Source organism: Lontra canadensis, unplaced genomic scaffold (assembly GCF_010015895.1).
Source record: "Lontra canadensis isolate GAN:19392208 unplaced genomic scaffold, GSC_riverotter_1.0 scaffold114, whole genome shotgun sequence".
Lineage (NCBI taxonomy): Eukaryota > Metazoa > Chordata > Mammalia > Carnivora > Mustelidae > Lontra > Lontra canadensis.
The window spans coordinates 2,991,333-3,016,417 of NW_022631108.1; the positions used below are offsets into that span (position 1 = coordinate 2,991,333).

The 25,085-nt window shown below is 37.2% G+C and overlaps 1 protein-coding gene across 4 annotated transcripts in view; it reads right to left on the bottom strand.

Moving 5' to 3' along the window:
• Nucleotides 1-25,085, bottom strand: part of BRWD3 (bromodomain and WD repeat domain containing 3) — a 208,281-nt gene that overhangs the window by 109,891 nt on the left and 73,305 nt on the right. The gene's annotated exons all lie outside the window — the stretch shown is intronic.

Sequence of the window (25,085 nt, forward strand, 5' to 3'; positions counted from 1 at the left end):
ACACTGACACCCTTCTAGCAATCAGGAAGTTGGTGCCGTAGCTTGGGAATGAGCCCTAGCTACTGACCCGTCAGTAGTTTAGGCAGATTGGGTGCATATAAAGAGTGGCTCCCACAATGCCCAAGTAGGATGGCATATTGCCAAAGATGCCAGACTGCCCTCATAGTACACTGACTTGATTAAAGTAGTAACAGCATGCTGTGTGTCCTAAATAACACCAAAGGCAACTGCCAAAAGAATCAGGCCATCCACCGGAATTCCTAACCTGTGAGAAATTGGCAAATTGATTATATTGGCCTCCTCTAAGTGAGGGTTCTAAATATGCCTTGGTTTATGCAGATATTGTATCTGGTCTAACCCACACTTTTCCCTGCCACCCTACAAACCAGGCTGTCATCATTAGGGGATTAAGGAACTGAGTACCATATATGTAAAAACCCCTTCAAACACATAATTATCAGAGGTCACATTTGAAAGGCCAGGATGTGCAAGAATGAATAATAAAATGTGACATTAAACAAAAGTTCCATCTCCCCTACAACGACAAGCAGCAGGATTGGTAGAAAGGAAAATGGGTATCAAAACAGCACATTAAATACTTAACAGGCAAAGCTACCTCGGCCAACTGGACAAAAAGTACTGTCTTAGGTTTTAACATATTTAAATGACCAAACAATAGGGCCTATTGCCTCATATGCCAGACAAGGGATCCCCGCTCAGGGACCCAATACTGTAAAGATATAGAAGTTTCTGGAAACAACCAATGCCCAAAATCTCACAGTGGATCAACATACTATGTTGTGGAAATCACAGCCCTCATTCTTGAAAAAGGAATTATCTACTAAAATTTACAATGCAATACCCCACTGAGACAGGTGAGTTCCTTCACACCCTTAGGTAAAGAACCACTCAATCTCCACTAAGATCTTCCTTTCCTGCTGCAGCTGGAACTGTTAAAATGCACTATATCTGAAAAGAAGCATGTACCATGGAAATAATAGAGAAAACGGGGGTCCTGGTAATGGCATATCCTGTCCCCAGTTCATGTCTTCACACCTGACAGTGCTGCCTCCCCTGGACAACATGTATGGTATGTACAACCAGGTCAAGTTTCTAAAGGTGCTAACCTCCCTTTCCTCAAAGTCAGGGGAAATGTTTGTTTTTTCCACTGATAAGACCATTTTGCCACGGTCTTTGTCCCCTCCAGTGGCTTAGATTTAGAAGACATTAATAGCAAACGTGAAACCCTTAATAAATTCACTCAGCAAGCACTGAATGATAGCAATAAAACCTGTCCTTAATGAATACTGAAATGTCTCTGGTAAGCTGTACTTATTACTTATAAAGCTGTACTCCAAAATAAAATGGCCTTAGACATTCTTACTGACTCATAAGGAGGTACGTGTGCCATTAACCAAACACAATGTGTGTTCACCCCAATGAATCTGCTCATGTGTCATCTTTATTAAATCACATGACATACAAGTGAATGCCCTAAGTAATCCAATCCTCAGCTTAGGAGACTTAATAAATCAATAGCTCAGATCAAGGGCTCTTATAAAAGAATTGTCATCGATTTTGTAATCACCGTCTTATTTAATCTGTGTTTCCTTACATGCACCTGTATTGTTGCTGTGGCATTAGACTCCAATGCAGCAAGCCAGTCACCAAAGGAGCCACTCCATGCCAATAAAACCCCTTGCTGTGGGGCGCCTGGGTGGCTCAGTGGGTTAAAGCCTCTGCCTTCGGCTCACATCATGATCCCAGGGTCCTGGGATTGAGCCCCACATTGGGCTCTCTGCTTGGCGGGTAGCCTGCTTCCCTTCCTCTCTCTCTCTGTCTGCCTCTCTGCCTACTTTTGATCTCTGTCAAATAAATAAATAAAATCTTTAAAAAAAACACCTTGCTGAACACTTAAGGCTCATTTCACAAGGGAGCACATGAGCTTATAAAAGCTGGTCATGAGGGGTGGAATGTTGGGGAAGGTCATTGAAAAGATGTGACGACCAGCTGACCTGCGAGCTGGACCCCAGGCAATCAAAGGCTTGCTACCTCCTCCCTTGGAATGTGGGTTCCTCTTACCTTTCCTGCTTCCAGAGGTTGCTCCAAGGACAAAGCCTTGAGATAATGATGTGGTGCTGAGAATACCTGCAGAGTATACTTGACTGGACCCAGTTAAGGTCTCTTGCTAAACTTTTAAGATTTGGTGGGTGGTCATGGGGATCCATTTGTCTTGCTGCCACCCAAGACATGCCTTACATGTAAGTTCCTTTTACTTATTAAAACTATCACTTACCAACCTGGAGTGTCCTACCTCCTTGTCCTCTGAGTATAGGGGCCAGTTTCAGATTACACTCAATAAGCTCCTAAGAGGATTACAAAGTAACAACTGCATACGTCTTCTTCTAGGAATTTTGATTACACGTAGGTCTTACTTTTGAGTTAATTTTGGTGTATTGTGTAAAATAGTGGTCCAGAGCTTCATTCTTTTGCATATGGCTATCCAGTTTTTCCAACACTACTTACTGAAGAAAGTACCATTTCTCCATTGTATATTCTTGGCTCCTTCACTGTAAATTAATTGACCGTGTATGTGCAGGTTTATATCTGGGTTCCTTATTTTCTTCCATTGATCTATTTGTCCGTTTTACAGCCAATACCATACTGTTTTGATGACTAGAACTTTGTAGTACAGTTAAAAATCAGAAAGTGTGATGCCTCCAGTTTTGTTCTCCTTTCTTAAGTTTGTTTTGGATACTTGTGATCTTCTGTGATTTCTACAAATTCTATATCTGTTCCAGTTCTAAATATCTGTTCCAGTTCTAAAAATTGCCACTGGGATTTTGATTTTGATGGGGATTGCATGTAACCTCTAGATAACTTTGGGCAGCCAGCCTGGACATGATATTAATTCTTCCAGTTTGTGAGCATGGAATATCTTTCCATTTATTTGTCTTCTTCAATTTCTTTCATCAGTTCTGGCTTTCAGTGTGTAGATCTACGTTTCTTTGGTTAAATTTATTCCTAGGTATGTCATTCTTTTCTAAAGAATTAGAAATTGAAATCTGAAATTGCTTCTAGCAATTGTAAATGGGACTGTTTTCTTAGTATATATATATATTTTTTTCTGATAGTCTGTTCTCAGTGTATAGAAACACAAAAGATTTCTGCATATAGATTTTCTATCCTGCAACTTTACTAAATATATTTATGAGTTCTAATAATTTTTTTAGTGGAACCTTTAGGGTTTTCTATATATAGAACTATGTTACTTGCAAATAGTTAGTTTTACTTCTTCCTTTCCAACCTGGATGCCTATTACCTCTTTTACATGGCTAATTACTGTTGCTAGGAGTTCCAATACTATGTTGAATAAAGTGGCAAAAATGGACATCCTTGTCTTGTTCCTGATCTTAGAGAAAAGATTTCACCTTTTCAACACTAAGTATGATGTTAGCTGTGGATCTGTCATATATGACCTTTATTATAATCAGTTCCTTCTGTCACAATTGAGATTTTATCATAAACAAATGTGGAATATTGTCAAATACTTTTGCTGCAACTATTGAGATGATGATATGATTTTTATCCTTAATTTTGCAATGTGGTGTATCAGGTTGATTGATTTGCAGATGTTGAATCATTCTTGCTTGTAGGAATCTCCACCTGATCATAGTATGTGATCCTTTGAATGCATTGTTGAATTCAGTTCACTAATATTTTTTGGAAGATTTTTGCATCTCTATACATCAGGGATATTGGCTTGCAATTTCCTCATTTTCAGTGTCCTTGTCTGCTTTTTTTTTGTTATCAGAAATTGACCTTGTAAAATGAGTTTGGAAGCATCCCCTTAATTTTTAGGAAGAGTCTGGGGACAGTGATTAAATCTTTCAATGGTTAGCACTATTCAGTGAAGCCATCTGTTTATGGACTTTTTATGTTAGATGGGTTTTGATTACTGATTCGGTCTCCTTTCTAGCAATCAATCAATACAGATTTTTTATTTCTTTATCATTCAGTCTTAGGAAACTGTATGTTTTGAGAACTTATCCATATCTGAGTCCAAGATGGTATAGGAGTAGGAGACAAAATTTCATCTGGTCCCAGGAATTCAGCTAGATAAGTATCAAATCATTCTGAATGCCTGCAAACTCAACCAGGGACCAAAGAATAAAATTGCTGCAACTATATGAATAGAAAACAACTTTCTGCAAGGTAAAAGATGTGGAGAAGTGAATCTGAGGTGATAAATGGGAAGATAGACATGGGGGTAAGGAGCCTCTGTCATCCAGCTGCTCCCAAGTAATATAGCAGCAGAACAAAAAATCAGAACTTTTAGAAGTCTGCTCCAGTGAGGGATGAGGTCAGGGTGGATCCCCAGATAGGAAAGTGTGGTCTCAGGATACTCAAGGTCACAGGGAGACCAGGGGTGCCTGAGTGTGGCAGAGCTCCCAAGAATCGGAGTGAAAAACCCAGCTGCAAAGAATGGGCACAGAAGTGGGCTCTCAGCTCAGGATAGCCATAAACTGTGAAATGCAGAATTCAGGTGACTGCTCTCTAAGAAGGGGCCCAATAAGCAGCAGAACCTGTGAGACACCCTCCCTCCCCCAAGAGGAGCAGTATAGGAGCACCCAGGAGAAATCTGTAGTGTTCAGAGACTCCAAAAGGGGTAGCTTGCCTGAGACAGAAACACTCAACCATAGGCTGGGTGAACAGGGAGTGTAGACAGAGACCAGGGAGATAGGAGTGATTATCTGTTTTTCCGAGGGCACATTGAGGAGTGCAGCCCCAAGTGTTAGATTCTGAGGCTAGAGATTAGGAAGCAGACATTTTCATTCTTATCGTCTGAGACTGTGAGGAAAGGCTTCAGGGAAAAAAAAAGCCAGTTACAGCAAACCAGAGGAGATAATAGCCTGGCCCCCTGGCAAGGGCTGTAAAATTCTGCCTAGAGCAAATACACTTGAGAATCAATGCAACAGGCCCCTCTCCCAGAAGATCAGGAAGAACATCCAGCCAAGACCAAGTTTACCAATCAAGGAGAACTGCAAAACAAAATTCCAGCTCTAGGGGAATACAGCACATAGAATTCATGGCCTTTTTCACATGATTCCTTAGCTTTTCAACCTTAACATTTTTTAATTGTTTTTCTTTTGATTTTCAACAAAATTTCTTATTTTATCAATTTGTTTTAAAAATGTTTTTAAATGTTCATTTTTACAATTATATCCTATCCCTTCATTGTATTTAATCTTATTTGTGTGTATACATAAGTTTTTTTTGATTTATAATTTTGGGAAGCAGTTTCTTCTAACAGAACAAAATACACCCCAAATCTAGTGCAATCAAATGCTCTACCACTAAGCTATACCCGCCCCCCAAAATCTAGTGTACGCCTCTGTTCTAGTCACCTGTCAGATCATTTTCTCTTTTATGTTTGGTTTTGTTTTGCTTTGTTTTGTTTTTTTATTTCATCTTTTTCTGTTTTCTTTTTTTTTATTTTGTTAAAGTCTTTTATAATTTTCATGTTTACACTCATATTCTAGCCCTTCAAGGTATTTTAGTTTTGTATATTCTCTATTCTCAATTTATTTAATTTTATTTTTGTATATATAAGGTTTTCTTTCCTTAAAATTTTGAGATGTAATTTCTTCTAACAAACTGACCAAAATAAACTCATAGGATAGTGTACTTCTTTGTTCTATTCACCTGTCTATCTCACTTCCATTATTTTCTCTGCAGTTGTTTTCTTCTCCTCTTTTGTTGTATTCTTATATATGATTTCCATATTTATAGTTACATTCTATCTTTTCATTGGATTTATTTTTGTACATATATGTTTTTCCTTCTTGACAATGTTGGGATCTAGTTTTCTAAAAAACAGACCAAAATACACAAAAGAACCCAGTGTATTGTTCTATTCTGCTCACCTGTCTGATTATATTCTCTTTTTTCTTCCTTTTTCCCTTTTTTTTAACTCTTGGTTTCAGATTTCTTCTGATTTGTTTAATATATAATTCTCTGGGGTTGTTGTTGCCATTTTAGTATTTTGTTCTCTCATTCAGCTATTCTCCTCTAGATAGAATGACAAAATGGAAAAAAACTCACGTCAAAAAGGAGAATAAGAGGCAGTACTGACTGCCAGGGACCCGATTGGGATGGAAATAAGATGTCAGATCAAGAGTTCAGAAAAAATGATTGCAAAGATAGTATCTGGGCTTGAAAAAAGTATAAGAGACACTAGAAAATCCCTTTCTGGAAAAATAAAAGAACTAAAATATAACCAAGTCAAAAACGAAAAGGCTATTAGTGAGATGCAATAGCAAATGGAGGCTCTAACTGCTAGGATAAATGAGGCAGAAGAGAGAATTAGTGATATAGAAGACAAAATGATGAAGAATAAAGATGCTGAGAGAAAGAGATATACAACTACTGGATCAGGAGAGGAGAATTTGAGATGTAAGTGATACAATGAGGTGAAAAAAATATTAGAAAAATTGGGATCCCAGAAGAGGAAATGGGGGCTGGGGAGAAGGTATACTGGAGGAAATAATAGTGGAGAACTTCCCTAATCTGGGGAAGGAAACAGGCATCTAACTCTAGTAGACACAGAAAATCAATAATTTGATCTATTAAAATTAAATACCCAACTTTTATATCAACATGGATGAGACTAGAAGAGATTATGCTGAGTGAAATAAGTCAAGCAGAGAGAGTCAATTATCATAGGGTTTCACTTATTTGTGGAGCATAAGAAATAACATGGAGGAGATGGGGAAATGGAGAGGAGAAGGGAGTTGAGGGAAATTGGAGGGGGAGATGAACCATGAGAGACTATGGACTCTGAAAAACAATCTGAGGGTTATGAAGGGGCGGGGGGTGGGAGGCTGGGGGAGCCTGGTGGTGGCTATTATAGAGGGCACATATTGCATGGAGTACTGGGTGTGGTGCATAAACAATGAATTCTGTTACACTGAAAAGAAATTAAATTTAAAAAAATGGAATCTTCAAAAAAAAGAAAGAAAAAGGAAAAAACAGGTCAAAACTCCGACATATAATAGCGAAACTTAAAAATCTCAGAGACAAAGGGAAAATCTTAAAAGCAGCCAGGGACAAGAGATCTCTATGTCACCTACAACGGTAGAAACACTACACTGCCAGCAGACCTATCAACAGAGACCTAGCAGGCCAAAAGGGACTGGCATGATAACTTCAGGGTGCTAAATGAGAAAAATATGCAGCCAAGAATACGTCTGCCAGCTAGGATGTCACTCAAAATAGAAGGACTGATAAAAAGGCTTCCAGGACAAACAGAAACTAAAAATTTGTGATCACCAAACCAGCCCTACAGGAAATATTATAAGGGATTCTCTAAACAAGGAGAGAGCCCAAAAATAATACAGATATATGTTATATATATTATATATAAGATTTTATATATATAATATATATAAACAGTCACTATACAGATAATACAATTTTACTCAATTCACATTCTTCAATAGTTACTCTGAATGTAAATGGGCTAAAATGTCCCATTCAAAGACACAGGGATTCAGATTGGATACAAAAGCAAGACTCATCAATATGCTATCTGTAAGAGATTAATTTTAAACCCAAAGAAACCTCCAGATTTAAAGTGACAGGGGTGGATACCATTTATCAAGTGAATGGACATCAAAGAAAGCTGGGTGGCCATCTTTATACCAGACAAATTAGATTTTAAAACAAAGACCTTAATAAGAGATAAGGAAGGACACTATATCATAATTCAAGGGTTTATCCAACAAGAAGATCTAAAACTGTAGATATTTATGTCCCTAACATGGGAGCAGCCAATAACATAAGCCAATTAATAACAAAACCAAGAAAACACATCAAAAATAATACAATAATAGTAGGCGATTTTAACACCTCCCTAATTGCAATGGACAGTTTGTCTGTCTAAGCAGAAGATAAACAAGGAGATAAGGGCTTTCTTTGACACACAGGACCAGATGGAATTCACGGATATATTCAGAACATTCCATCCTAAAGGGAAGAATACACATTCTTCTCAAGTGCACATGGAACATTCTCCAGAATAGATCATATACTGGGTCACAAATCAGGTCTTAACTGGTACAAAAGGATTGGGATCATTCCTACATATTTTCAGAACACAGTGCTTTGAAACTGGAACTCAATCAAAAGAGGAAATTTGGAAAGAACTCAAACAGATGGAAGCAAAAGAGCATCTTACTAAAGAATGGATGGATCAACCAGGAAGTTAAAGAAGAATTTTTTTTTTAAAAATCATGAAAACAAATGAAAATGAAAATACAACTGTTCAAAACGTAAGGGGTGTAGCAAAGATGGTCCTAAGAAGGGAGTATATTGCAACACAAGACTTTCTTAAGGAAAAAGAACGGTCTCAAAAGCACAACCTCCCTTTACACCTAAAGGAGCTGGAGAAAAAACAGCAAATAAAGCTTAAATCCAGCAGGAGAAGACAACTAATAAAGATTAGAGTGGAAATCAATGAAACAGAAACTAAAAGATCAGTAGAACAGATCAACAAAACTAGGAACTGGTTCTTTGAAAGAATTAATAAGATTGATAAGCCCCTGGCCAAACTTAACAATAAGAAAAGAGAAAGGACCCAAATTAACAAAATCATGAATAAAAGAGGAGAGATCACAACCAACACCAAAGAAACAAAAAGGCTATTAATGAGATGCAATAAAAATGGAGGCATGAAATCGTAAGAACATACGAGCAAGTATATGCCAACAAATTAGGCAATCTGGAAGAAACAGATGCATTCCTAGAGACATATAAATGAACAAAACTGAAACAGGAAGAAATAGAAAAACTGAACAGACCCATGACTAGTAAGGAAATTGAAGCAGTCATCAAATATCTCTCAACAACCAAGAGCTGAGTGGCAGAGAGCTTCTCAGAAGAATTCTACCAAACAGTTAAAGAAGAATTAATGCCTATTCTTCTGAAGCTGTTTCAAGAATTAGAAAATGGAAGGAAAACTCGCAAACTCTTTCTATGAGGCCAGCATTATCTTGATCCCAAAACCAGACAAAGACCCCATCAAAAAGGAGAATCACGGAAGAATATCCCTGATGAACACTGATGCAAAAATTCTCACCAACATACTAGCTAATAGGATCCAAAAGTACAATAAAAGGATTTTCACCATGACCAGATGGGATTTATTCCTGGGCTGCAAGGGTGAGTCAACATTTACAAATCAAGCAATGTGATACACTGCATAAATAAAAGAAAGAAGAACCATATGATCCTCTCAAAAGATGCAGAAAAAGCATCTTACAAAGTACAGTATCCTTTCCTGATTACAACCCTTCACAACGTAGGGATAGAGTGAACATACCTCAATATCATAAAAGCTATCCATGAAAAGCACACAGCAAATATCATTCTCAATGGGGAAAAACTGGAGCTTTTCTCCTGAGGTCAGGAACATGGCAGGAGTGTCCACTATCATTGCTGCTATTCATCATAGTACTAGAATTCCTAGCCTCAGCAATCAGACAAAAAGAAATAAAAGGCATCAAAATAGGCAAAGAAAAAAATCAAACTCTCACTCTGCAGATGACATGATACTTTATGTGAAAACCCCCAAAAAATTCCACCACAAAATTGCTAGAACTCATATAGCAATTCAGCAACATGGCAAGAAATAAAATCAATGCACAGAAATCAGTTGCATTTCCATACATTAACAATGTTACAGAATAAAGAGAAATTAAGGTGTCGATCCCATTTACAATTGCACCAAAACCCATCAAGATACCTAGGAATAATCCTAACCCAAGAGGAAAGGATCTGTACTCAGAAAATAGAGCACTCATGAAAGAAATTGAGGAAGACACAAAGAAATGCAAAAATATTCTATGCTTATGGATTGGAAGAACAAATATTGTGAAAATGTCTACACTACCCAAAACAATCTACACATTCAATGCAGTCCTGATCAAAATACCATCAACTTTTTTCATAGAACTTGAACAAATAATCCTAAAATATTTTTGGAACCAGAAAAGACGCCCAATGGTCAAAGGAATGTTGAAAATGATAACCAAAACTGGTGGCATCACAGTTCTGGACTTCAAGCTCTATTCCAAAGCTGTAAATCATCAAGCAAAAACAGACACACAGATCAATGGAACAGAATAAAGAACCCAGAAATGGACCCTCAACTCTATGGTCAACTAAACTACGACAAAGCAGGAAAAAATATCCAATTGAAAAAGACAGTAACTTCAACAAATGGTTTTGGGAAAATCAGACAGCCACATGCAGAAGAATGAAACTGGACCATTTCCTTACATCATACACAAAAACAGACTCAAAATGGATGAACGACCTAAATATGAGACAGGAATCCTTCAAAATCCTTAAGGAGAACACAGGCAGCAACCTCTTTGACCTTGGCCACAGCAACTTCTTGCTAGACAAGTCTCCAAAGGCAAGGGAAACAAAAGCAAAAATCAACTACTGGGACTTTATCAAGATAAATTGTTTTTGCACAGAAAAGGAATCAGCCAAACAAACAAACAAACAAACAAACAAAAAAGACAACTGACTGAATGGGAGATAATATTTGAAAATAATGCATCAGATAAAGGGCTAGCCAGTATCAAAATCTAAACACCCAAAGAACAAATAATCCAATCAAGAAATGGTCAGAAGAAATGAACAGACATTTCTCCAAAGAAGACATCCAGAGGGACAACAGACACATGAGAAAATGCTCCACATCACTTGGCATCAGGGAAATACAAACCAAAACCACAATAAGATACCAATTCACACAGGTCAGAATGACTAAAATTAACAAGTCAGGAAATGACAGGTGTTGGCCAGGATGTGGAGAAAGGGGAACTCTCCTACACTGTTGGTGGGAATGCAAGCTGGTGCAGCTATGCTGGAAAACAGTATGGAGGTTCCTCAAAATGTTGAAAACAGAGCTACTGTACAACCCAGCAACTGTACCACTGGGTATTTACCACAATGATAGAAATGTGAAACGATGGGGCAGCTGCCTGCCAATGTTTATAGCAGCCATGTCCATAATAGCCAAACTATGGAAAGAGCCCAGATGCCCACTGACAGATGAATGGATAGAGAAGATGTGGTATATATATAAACATATACAGTGGAATGTTGCTCAGCCACAAAAAAATGAAATCTTCCCATTTGCAAGGACATGGATGGAACAAGAAGGTATTATGCTAAGCAAAATAAGTCAATCAGAGAAAGATGATTATCATATGATCTCACTGATATGTGGAATTTAAGAAAAAAAAAGAGGATCATAGGGGAAGAGAGAAAAAAATAAGACAAAACCAGAGAGGGAGAGAAACCATAAGAGACTCAATCATTAGAAACAGAGGGTTGCTGGAGGTGACAGGGTGGAGGGATAGGGTAACTGGATGATGGACACTAAGGAGGGCATGTGATGTAATGAGCACTCTGTATTATATAAGACTGGTAAATCACAGGCTTCTATTTCTGAAAGCAGTAACACATTATATGTGAATTAATCGCATTAAAATAAAAATTAAAAAAAAATTTTTCTAGGTTATCCCATTTGTAGGCATATAATGGCTTATATACTCTTTTATGATCCCTTGTGGTTTTATGGTATCAACTGGAACTTCTCTTTTGTTTCTGATTATCCATTTGAGTCCACTCATTTTTTTCTTGATGAATATAGCTAAATATCTGTCAACTTTATTATTTCAAAGAACTAGCTCTTATTTTCATTGATCTTTTCTACTGTCATTTAGTCTCTATTTCATTTATTTCTCCTTTGATCTTTATTTCCTTCCTTTTAGTAACTTTGGTCTTTTTCTTTTTCATTAGATCTTTTATGTGTAGAGTAAGATTATTGATTATATATATACATGTGTATATATATACATATACATGTACATGTATATATATATACATGTATATATATATATATATGCTTGTATTGCTGTTAAATTTAACTCTTAAAACTGCTTGTGTTGTATTATACATGTTTTGGACTGTCATATTGCCATTTTTATTTGTCTCCAGGTACTTTGTTTTCTCTTTTGATCTCTGAATCAGTCCAGTGAGTATTCAGTAGTATCTTGTTTCATCTCCACATATCTGTGATTTCCTACCAGTTGTCCTTATATGATCGATTTGTATTTTTATAGCACTGTGATCAGAAAAGATAGTTGATATGGTTTCAACCTTTTTGAATTACTGAGACTTGTTTTGTGGCTCAATATGATCCATCCTAGACAATGTTTCAGGGGTACTCTGCACTTTTAGATGGAGCATTTTTTAATATATCTATTAAGTCCATCTGGTCTAATGTGTCCTTTAAGGCCAATCTTTCCTTATTGGTTTTTTGCCTGGAAAATCTATCCAGTGATGTCAGTTGGATATTAAAGTCCCCTACTATTATCTTATTGCTTTCAAATTCTCCCTTAAGCTCTGTTAATTTTTGCTTTGTATATTTTGGTGTTTAAATATTTACAAACACTATATCCTCATGTTGCACTGATGCTTTTATCATTTGGTAACACCCTTCTATACCTTTCATTACCATTTTTGTTTGAGAGTTTGTCTGGTATATGCAGTTTCACAAGGGTTCATTTTTTTCTCCTTGAAAGCTTTCATTTTTGAAAGTTTTTGTTTAAACCCAGTTAGTTAACATTCAAGGTTATATTGGTTTCAGGTGTGCAATATACTGATCACCACATCCATACAACAGCCTGTGCTCATCACAAGTACACTCCATAATCATCAACAACTTAATCCGTCGCATACCCACCACCCCTCTGATAACCATCAGTTTGCAAATGTTAAGTCTGTTTCTACATTTGCCTCTCTTTTTTGTTCCCTTTGCTGTTTTTTTTTTTTTCCTTAAATTCCACACGTGAGTGAAGTCGTACGGTATATGTCATTTTCTGACTGACTTTTTTCACTTAGCATAATATCAAGTTCCATCCACATCATTGCAAATTGCAAGATTTTAATACTTCTTATGGCTAATATTCCAGTGTGTATTTGTGTGTGTGTGTGTGTGTGTGTGTGTGTGTTTTCTTTATCCATTCATCAATCCATGAGCACATATTTGTCCATTCATCAGTCAATGGACAAATCTAATTTATCCATTCATCACTTGATGGACACTTGGGCTGTTTTCATAGTTTGAGGATTACAGATAACGCTTCTATAAAAACTAGAATGCATGTATCCCTTTTTAAATTTTTTAAAATTTTTTATCCCTTTTTTAAAAAACATAGCCATTTTAACTTTTATTTCATTATGAGTATGTATCCCTTTAAATTATTCGTTGGGTAAATACCAAGTAGGGCAATTGCCAGATCATAGGGTAGTTCAATTTTTAACTTTTTGAGGATCCTCTGTACAGTTTTCCAGAGTTGCTGCACCAGTTTCCATTCCCACCACCAGGGTAAGAGGGCTCCCCTTGCTTCACTTCCTCACCAACACCTGTTGTTTCTTATGTTGTTGATTTTAGTCATTCTGTCAGGTGTGAGGTAATATATCAATGTTATTTAATTTTGTATTTCCCTGATTATCAGTGATGCTGAGCATCTTTTCATGTCTGTTGGACTTTTGCATGTCTTCTTTGGAAAAAAGCCTATTCATGTCTTCTGTCCATTTTTTAACTACATTGTCTTCAGAGGGTTGGGGGTTTGTCTTGTTTGTTTTTCTTTTCTTTTTTTCTTTTCTTTTCTTTTCTTTTTTTTTTTTAAATGGGGCATCTGGGTGGCTCAGTTGCTTAAGAATCTGTTTTCAGCTCAGGTCATGATCCCTGGGTCCTGGGATCAAGCCAGCATCAGGCTCTGTGCTCAGAGGGGAGCCTCCTTCTCCCTCTCCCTCTGCCCTTCCAACCCCACTCATGGTCTCTCTCGTTCTGTTTTTGTTTTCTTGAGAGCGAGAGTGAGTGGGGGCAGGTGCAGAGGGAGACAGTATCTCAAGCAGACTCTATACAAAGCAGAGTCTGATGCAGGGTTTGATCCAATACCCTGAGACCATGACCTGAGCCAAAACCAAGTGTTGTACACAACCGAACCACCCAGGTGCCCCTGGGGTTTGAGTTTTATAACTTTTTTATATAGTTTGGATACCAAACCATTAATAGATATATCATTTGAATATATCTTCTCCCATTCCACTGGCTGACTTTTATTTTTGTTCATTGTTTCCTTCCATATCCAGTAGCTCTTCATATTGATGAAGTCCCAAAAGATTATTTTTGCTTTGGTTTCATTTGCCTCAGAAGACATATCTACTAAGAAGTTGCTACAACCAGTGTCAAAGAGGTTAATGCCTAGGTAATACTCTAGGATTTTTATGGCTTCAGGTCTTGCATTTAGATCTTTAATCCATTTTTTTTTTTTTGGTGTAAGAAAGAAGCCTAGTTGCATTCTTTTGTATGTTGCTTTCTAGTTTTTCCAACCCCATTTGTTGAAGGTACTGTTTTTTTCCATTGGATAGTCTTCTGTTTTGTCAAAAATTAATTCACCACATAGCTGTGGGTTCCTTTCTGGGTTATCTATTCTGTTCCATTGATCTATGTGTCTATTTTTGTGCAGGTACCATACCGTCTTGATGATTATAGCTTGTTGTAGTTCTGTGAAAAAGGCTGTTGGTATTTTGATAGGTACTGTATGAAACGTGTACATTGCTTTGGGTAATATAGACATTTTAACAGTATTTGTTCCAATCCATGAGCATGTGATGTCCTTCCATTTCTTTGTGTGAGCTTCAATATCTTTCATCCAGTGTTTTATAGTTTATAGAGTAAAGGTCTTTCACCTATTTAGTTAGGATTATTCCTAGGTACATTATTTCTGATGCAACTGAAAATGGAACTGATTTCTTAATTTCTTCTTTCTGCTGCTTCATTATTGGTGTATAGAAATGGAACAGATTTCTGTACATTTATTTTGGATCTTGCAACTTTACTGAATTTCTTTATCAGTTCTAACAGTGTTTTGGTAGTCTACTGGGATTTCTATATAGAATATCATGTTATCTGTAAATAGTGAAAGCTTGACTATCCTTGCTCATTTAGATGCCTTTTATATCTTTTTGTTATCTGATTTGTGATTAGGACTTCCAGTATTATGTTAAATAACAGTGGTGAGAGTGGAAATTCCTACCTTGTTGCTGAGTGTAGTTCCCCATTAAATATGCTGTTAGCTGTGGGTTTTTCATATTAGGCCTTTATGATATTGAAGTATGTTTCCTCTAAACCTACTCAGTTGAGGGGTTTTATCAAGAATGAATGCTGTGCCTTGTCAAACGCTTTTTCTGCATCTATTGAAAGGTTCATATGTTTCTTATTCTTTCCCTTATGAGGTGTATCACATTGATTGATTTATGAATATTGTACCACCCTTATAACTGAGTAATAAATTCCATTTGCTCAGGGTGAATGATTTTATCAATATACTGTTGGATGTGGATTACTAGTATTTTATTAAGAATGTTTGCATCCATGTTCATCAGGGATATTGGCCTATACTTTTCCTTTTTAGTAGTCTTTATCTGGTTTTGGTTCAGGTTAATGCTGGTTCACAGAATGAATGTGGAAGTTTTCTGTCCTTTTCTACTTTTTGGAATGGTTTGAGAAGACTAGGTTTTAATTCTTCTTTTCATATATGTTAGAAATTGCCTCTGAACCATCTGACTCTGGACTTCTGTTTATTGGGAGTTTTGGGGATGCAGGAAAAGTGTTCTTAAAAGGGAAGTTTACAGTAATACAGGCCTCAAGAAGCAAGAAAAATCTCATATAAACAATCTAAACTTACACCTAAAGGAGATAGAAAAAGAACAACAGTGAAGCCTAAAGCCAACATAAGGAAACAAATAATACAGATTAGAGCACAAAATAATGATATAAAAACTAAAAACAACAACAACAAAAAAACCAATAGAACAAATCAAGAAACCAGTAGCTGCTTCTTTGAAGAAAAAAAAAATTGATTGATCATTATTCAGACTTAACAAAAAGCAAAGAGAAAGAACCCAAATAAATAAAATCACAAATGAGAAAGGGGACATAACAACCAACACCACAGAAATACAAACAATTATAGGAGAATATTGGGAAAAACTATATGACAACAAATTGGACAATCTTAAAGAAACTGATTAATTCTTAGAAACATAAAAACTACCAAAAACTGAAACAGAAACAAATAGAAAACCTGAAGATACCAATAACCAGCAAAGGAACTGAATTAGAAATCAAAAGTTCCCAATATGCAAAAGACTAGTTTTCTTTTCATTTCCATTTGCATTGAACATCTTTTTCTATAATTTTACTTTCAGTTTCTTTGTGTTCTTAGACCTGAAATGAGTATGCAGGCAACATAATAATGAGTTTTGGTGTTTTTTTTTTAATCAATTCATCTACTCTATATCTTTGACTAGAGAATTCAGTCCATTTAACCTTACAGTATTTATAGATAAGAATGTACTTATTGACAATTGTTGAGTATTTTCTGGCAGTTTTTTTACTTCCTCTCTTTTCATTTTTTCTTTCTTTTTTTTTTTCAGCACTCTTACTTGTGGTTGGATAATTTTCTTTAGTGTATGTGTTTTTCATTTTCTATGTTCTACTATAGATTTCTGCTTTGTATTAAATGAGTTTCACATTTAATATCCTATACATATCACTCTATTTTAAGGTGATAGTATCTGATGCATGAATACATTCTAGAGCTATACATCTTTATCGCCCCTCATGTGTTATTTTCTTTGTTGATTTTTTTAACTTATTTTTTATTGATGCTGATTTTAACTCTGGTCATTTTGGATGCCTACCAGGAAAAATGGCAGAGAAGGAGGACCCATGCTCACCCTATACCACTAGATATAATCCACATCTAAGTCAATAAACTGGAGAGTAATCTGAATACTGTCAGAACAAACTCAACAACTAAATACAGAGGAAAAGCTGCATCTGAGAGGTTAGGAAGCTCAGAAAGGCAGAGAGAGGCTGCTGGCAGAAGGGAGGGAGCTGTGTGTATGGAGAGGGCAGAGAAACAGGCCTTAACACCAAGAAACTTGCAGTGAGAAGAATAATCCCCATAATGTTTGACTTTGAAAACCAGAGGGGCTAAATTCTTTAAGTTTCTATAATCAGTGGGACTTGGAGCCTACAGCTTTAAAACTCAGCTGACTCAGCACTAGAGCAACCAGGAGGGTGAGCAATTGCTGGGCCACTGCCCTTAAAGAGACAGCAACCTGCATAGAGAAGCAACATAAAATTATAGTTTATACAATGCTGGGGAGCAAACAGGAGACAGATCTATTAGTACTGATTTCAGAGCAAGTTGGGGGACTTTAAAAATGAAGGACCTGACACATAAGATTTTTACCCCCACCTCTCAAGCATAAACAAATTGTCATCGGCAGGAGGTAGAAATGCACAGACACTTGCTATCTAACTTACGGGCAGTAGGTCACCTCCGTGAGTTCTCCTGAGCACTCAACCACTCCAAGCCTGCTTCCCTGTGACTGTGGGCTCAGGGCAAATTTTGCTAAAACCACACACTCTTCACCCACTCACCAGTGCACAGGTGCCCCCATCCACTAAGCTCAGCCATCTCATAAGATATAGCTACCTTGCCACACTGAGCCATAATGACCATACAATGACCAGCTGCTGAGTGGCGCTGCTGCTGCAAGTCACTCCTCACCATATGCCCCAAGCCACTATCGTGTACCAAGCCCAACCACATCCAGGCATCATGACGTACAGCTCCCAGCCTCTGACCCCAGGCCATCCTGGCAAGCAGTTCCCAGCCAATGCAGTATTTCTGTGGATGCAGCATAGGACTAGTGGCCCAGTACAACTATTGCTAACACTGCTACCCTACTCCCAAGTTTCTGGGTAGGCATGACCCTTATAGCTACCCTGCTTAGATCCCACTAACAATACAGAGAGCAAATACAGCCCACAACAGGCAGAGAGAAAATACAGCCCACAACATCCCACAAAGGAAAAGTGACTCAGACACAACAGCAGAGCACAAGCAACACACAAACACACACAGAGGATATGCTCCTGAAATGCAAGATTCAGGCAAACATGGGATAGTGCACTTCAGGGAACTCCGGGATCTCTTCCTTATAAAAGCACTACTTTGAAGAGCAGAAGATATAGCTGACTTTATTAACACACAGAAATAGACACAGAGAGGGAGGGGAAAAAGGGAAAAATTTCTCCCAAATGAAAGAAGAGAAAAAAGCCATGGCTAAAGATCTAAGTGAAACAGATATAAGTAATGTGCCTAGTAGAGAATTTAAAGTATTGTTCATAAGAATACTCATGAACTTCACAAAGGAGTAGAAGACATGAGTGAGACCTTAACACCCAGATAAAGAATAACATAGCAAAGATAAAGGGGCCAATAAACAAATGAGACACATGCTTGATGGAATGAAGATAACATTAGAAGAAGGAGAGGAACAAATTAGTGATCTAGAAGACAAAGTAATGAAAGGTATTCAAGGTGAACAAAAAAAGAGAGAAAAAGAATTATGCCTAATGAGAACAGACTTTGGGAACTCATGGACTGATCAAATTTAATAGCATTTGTATTATGGGAGTCCCAGAAGAACAGAAAAGGGGGCAGAAAATTTATGTGAAGAAATAACAGCTGGAAACTTCCCTAATCTAGGAAAAGAAACAGATACATAGATCAGGAAACAAAGAAAATCCCATCAAAATCAACAAAAACAGGCCAATACCAACATATACTGTAATGAAATGTGCAAAATATAGTGACAGAGACAAAATCTTAAAAGCAAAAAAGCAAAAAAGACAGTAACTTAAAAGGGAAAGCCAATTAGCAGGACACTTTTAAGTGGAAAATTTGCAAGCCAGAGCAGAGTGACATAATATATCAAAGTGCTGAAAGGGAAAAAATCTTAAGCACAGAATACTTTATGAAAGGCTATGATTCAGAATAGAAGGAGACAGAAAAAGTTTCCGGACAAACAAACAAACATCAACCTAAAGGAATTCATGACGACTAACCCAGCCCAGCTACAAATATTTAAGGGAACTCTGAGTAGAAAGGAGAAACAAAAAGTGACAGTATAAACAAAAAAGTGACAGGAAACAAAAGCAGTAAAAATGAATACTTCTGTAAAAAGTCAGTCAATGATTTCACAAAATAAAAGGATATAAATTATAACAACATACATATTAAGCATGGGGATTAGAGCAGCAAGGAATGGGTTCAAACTTAAAAAACCATCAACTTAATAAAGACTCCAATAAAAAGAACAGGTTACGTAACCATATAAAAAGAATCATCAATAAATATGCAAAAAATTGAGAGAAAGAAATCCAAACACAACAGTAATGAAAATCAGGAAAATATGAAAGAGAAAAACAAGAATCAGAGAAAATATTCAGAAACAACTACAAAATAAATAATAGACAATAAACACATATCTATCAATAATTACTTTGAATATAAATGACCTAAAAGCTCTAATCAAATAATAGGGTGATGTATTGGGTACAAAACAAGACCCATCTATACGCTATCTAGAGAAGACTGATTTTAGACCTAAAGAAACCTGCAGATTGAAAGTGAGGGAATGGAGAAATATCATGCAAGTGTTAGCCAAAAGAAAGTTGGACTAGCAATGTTTACATCAGAATGTTTACATCAGAAAAAAAAAGACATTAAAAAACAGTAGGAGGGAAAGATGGCAGAAGAATAAGGGACCCTATCTCAACCAGTCCCCTGAATTGAACTATATATCTACCAGACCACTCTAAATACCCATGAAATCAGCTTGAGGTATATGAGGTATATGAAGATATATCTGGATCTCTACAAACAGAATATCTCTGGTGGCTGGTATCAAGATATGACGTGGGAAGCTGTGATTCTGTGGACAGATACTGGAAGATAAATGGAAGGGGAAGGGAAGGATCCAGGAACCTCTGCAGCCAGAGTACAAAAGCCTCCCGTGCCGGGGACTGGGCAAAGACTCACAGACTGGTAGTGGGGTGGGGAGACAATGGGGCAACCCCCCAGACTGAAACCTGGAGCTGCAGGGGCACACATGCAAACTGGGGGTGGCTGGCAATTTTAGAAGCACAAAGAGCAGTAACATGCCTGGACCTAGAAGTGAGGGCTGGGAGTGCTACTGTGGGGCTCACAACCCAGGACGCTGTGGTTTTTAGCAGCACAAACAAAATGGAGACAGTGTGGCATGGAGAGCACACTGAGAGGCAGACTGTGATCTCTCTGTTCTGAGATAGAGCTTTGGATCAGTCAATTCTGCTCTGACTCACGAGGGGGGGAAATGCAGAAAGCCACCAGAGAAAGACACCAAAGAACAAAAGCCCCCCAAAACCAGTTTTCACTGAGCACATCCCCCCATAGGGGACAGGGCAACTCTGCCCAAACAGGGCTGCCTGAGTAACAGCATGACAGGCCCCTCGACCAGAAGACAGCCTAGAAGAACAAAAGGTCAATAACCCTAATGTTCCTAAAAAACAGGTGCATCTCATTTGGGTGGTAGTCAGTAATTTGGACTCTGTACATTCCCTAAACCACACTGCAACAGAATGACTAAGAGAAGGAATCCCCAACACAGGAAAAATTCAGACTGTGGCCTTTGCCACAAAACAAATAGATACACACATAAGCAAGATGTAGAAAATAGACTTCAGGGTAAGTTATATAGACAATAGCTACGATGGAGAAAACCATTAATGGCAACATAGATTCTCTAAGGGTAGAACTGAGAGCTGATCTAGAGGATCTTGAAACGGCTATCAATGAGATCCAATCTAATCTACATACTCTAACAGCTAGGGTAAACAAGGCAGAAGAAAGAATTGCTGATCTAGAAGACAAACTGATAGAAAAGGAGGAACAGGAGGAGTCCTGGAACAAATAGCTTAAAATCCATGAAAACAGAATTAGAGAAATAAACAATGCCAACACACATTCCAAGGTCAGAATTATTGGTATCCTTGAGGGTGGGTGGACACAGAGAGAGGCCTAGAAGATATATTTGAGCAAATCATAGCTGAGAACTTCCCTAATCTGGGGAAGGAAACGAGCATTCATGTCCTAGAGGCAGAGAGGACCCCTCCCAAGATCAAGGAAAATACCAACACCCAAGCATATAGTAGTAAAACTCACAAATCTTAGAACCAAGGAAACCATCTTAAGGGCAGTTAGGGGCAAGAGATATCTTATGTACAGAGGAAAGAACATCAGAATAATGTCAGACCTGTCCACAGAGCAACAGCAAGCCAGGAAGGACAGGCAAGACATACTGAGGATAATACATGAGAAGAACAAGCAGCCATGAATACTTTATCCACCAAGTCTGTCATGTGCCATGGATGGAGAGATAAAAAGCATCCAAGACCGGCAAAAACTGAAAGACTATGTGACCACTAAACCAGCCCTGCAAGAAAAATAAACTGGGATTCTATAAAAGAAGAAGGACCCCAAGAGTAATATGCAACAGAAAAGTACAAAGAAAATCTATAGAAACAAAGACTTCACAGACAACATGATGACAATAAACTCATATCTTTCAATAATCACTCTCAAGGTGAATGGCCTAAAAGCTCCTATAAAACAGCACATGGTTGCAGATTGGATAAAAAGACAGTACCCATACATATGCTGTCTATAAGTGACACATTGTGAACCTACAGATACATCCATACTGAAGGGAAACATGGAGAACCATCTTCCATGCCAATGGACCTCATAAGAAAGCTGGGGCAGCAATTCTCCTATCTGACAAATTAGATTTTAATGTAAAGACTACAGTTAGAGATACAGAAGGACACTATATCACTCTTAAAGGGTCTATCTAACAAGAATATCTAACAATTGTAAATACCTATGTCCCCAACATGGGAGCAGCCAAACACATAAGTCAACCCGTAACCCAAACAAAGAGACAGAGACATACTGATAATAAAACGTTAATAGTAGGAGACCTCAACAATCCACTCTCTGCAATAGACAGATCATCTAAGCAGAAAATCAACAAAGAAACAAGAGCTTTGAATGACACACTGGACCTCATAGATATAGATATATAGATATAGATATAGATATAGATATAGATATAGATATAGATATAGATATAGAATGTTCCACCCTAAAACAACAGAATACACATTCTTCTCAACTGAATATGGAACTTTCTCCAGAATAGACCACATACTGGGTCACAAATCAGGTCTCAACCGATACCAAAAGACTGAGATTCTTCCCTGCATATTCTCAGACCACAATACTTTGAAACTGGAACTCAATCCCCAGAAAAGTTTGGAAGAAATTCAAACACTTAGCTAAAGACCATCCTGCCCAAGAATGTTTGGGTCAAACAGGAAATCAAAGAAGAACTTAAACAATTCATGGAAAACAATGAGAATGAAAACACTTTGGTCCAAAACCTACGGGATACGGCAAAGGTGGTCCTAAGGGGGAAGTACATAGCCATCCAAGGCTCACTAAAAAAAAGTAGAGAAATACTGAATACACAAACTATCTTTATACCTTAAAGTACTAGAGAATCAACAACAAATTAAGCCTAACCCATGCATGATAAGGGAAATAATTAAGATGAGAACAGAGATTGATGAATTAGAGATAAAAAATATAGTAGAACATATCAACGAAACTAGAAGCTGATTCTTTGAAAGAATTAATATGATCGATAAACCACTGGCCAGACATGTCCAAAAGAAAAGAGAAAGGACCCAAATTAATAAAATTATGAACGAAAGGGGAGAGATCACGACTAACACAAAGGAATAGAAATAATCATCAGAAATTATCATCAACAGCTATATGTCAGTAAGTTAACCAATCTAGAAGAAATGGATGCATTACTGGAAACCTGTAAACTACCAAGACTGAAACAGGAAGAAATTGACAACCTGAATAGACCAATATCTAGTAATGAGATTGAAGCAGCAATCAAAAACCTCCCTAAACACAAGAGTCCAGGGCGTGAAAGATACCCTGGGGAATTATACCAAACATTCAAAGAACTAACACCTATTGTCTTGAAGCTATTTAAAAAAAAACAGAAATAAGGAAAACTTCCAGACTCTTTCAGGAGGCCAGCATTACCTTGATCCCAAAACCAGGCAAAGACCCGATCAAAAAGGAGAATTTCAGACCAATATACCTGATGAATATGGATGAAAAAATTCTCAACAAGTTACTAGCTAATAGGATCCAGCACGATATTAAAAGGATAATCTACCACACCAGGGGGGATTTATCCCTGGGAAGCAAGGGTGGTTCAACATTTGCAAATCAATGTTAATAATCAACAAATGAATAAATTAATTAAAATTTTAAAAAGTTAACAGAAATTAAGTAATTTAATTAATAAAATTAATAGAAAAATAATAAATCAATAAAAATTAGTACGAGAGAGAAAAAATTATAGAAAAAATTAATAGAAGGAAAGAAAAACCACATGTTCTTTTGAATGGATGCAGGAAAAGCATTTAACAAAATACAGCATCCTTTCCTGATTAAAACTCTTCAGAGTATAGTGATAGGGGGGAACATTCTTCAATTTTATAAAATCCACCTATGAAAAACCCAGAGCGAATATCATTCTCAATGGGGAAAAGCTGACAGCCTTCCCTTTGAGAACAGGAACATGACAAGAATGGCCACTATCACCACTGCTGTTCAACATAGTACTAGAAGTCCTAGCAACAGCAATCAGACAACAAAAAGAAATAAAAGATATTCAAACTAGCAAAGAAGAAGTCAAACAAATTCTTTCTCCCCACAGATGACATGATACTTTATATGGAAAACCCAAAAGACTCCACCCCCAAATTGCTAGAACTCATACAGCAATTCAGTAATGTGGCAGGACACAAAATAATGCACAGCAGTCAGCTGCTTTCTTATACACTAAAATGTAACTGAAGAAATAGAAATTAGAGAATCGATTCCATTTACAATAGCACCAAAAATAAGATACCTTGGAATAAACCTAACTAAAGTGGTGAAGGATCTATACTCTAGGAACTACAGAATACTCCTGAAAGAAACCGAGGAAGACACAGAGAAATCAAAAGAAGATACAAAGAAATCAAGGAAGACACAAAGAAAAATATTCCACATTCATGGATCGGAAGAATAAATGTTGTTAAAATGTTGATGAAGCAGCCTATACTTTCAACACCATCCTGTTCAAAATACCAACAGCATTTTTCAAAGTGCTGGAACAAAAAATCCTAAAATTTGTATGGAACCAGAAAAGACCCCAAATTGGCAAGGAAATGTTGAAAAAGAAAACAATGCTGAGGGCATCATGCTTCCTTATTTTGAGCTATATTACAAAGCTGTGATCACCAAGAGAGCATAGTATAGGCACAAAAGCAGATACATAGACCAATGGAACAGAATATAGAGCCCAGATATGGACCCTCAACTCTATGGTCAACTAATCTTCAAAAAAGCAGGAAAAAGTATCCAATGCAAAAAAGACAGTCTCTTCAATAAATGGTGCTGGGAAAATTGGACAGCTATATACAGAAAAAGGAAACTCAACCATTCTCTGACACCATACACAAAGATACACTCTAAATGGATGAAAGCTCAATATGAGACAGGAATCCACCAAAATCCTAGAAGAGAAGATAGGCAGTAACTTCTTTGACATCAACCACAGCAGCTTCCTTCAAGACAGTGGGTAAAAAAAGCAAAAATGAACTTTGGGGCTTCATTGAGTCTCCTGCGCACCAAAGGAAACCGTCAACAAAACCAAGCGGCAATCAGGGAATGGGAGAAGAAATTTGCAAATGACACTACAGACAAAGGGCTGATATTCAAGATCTGTAAAGAATTTCTAAAACTCAACACTCAAAAAACAAGTAAGTCAAAAAATGGGAAGAAGACATGAACAGACACTTCTTCAAAGAAGACCTACAAATGGCTATCAGACACATGAAAAAGTGTTCATCCTCATTAGCCATCAGGGAAATTCAAATGAAAACCACACTGACATAC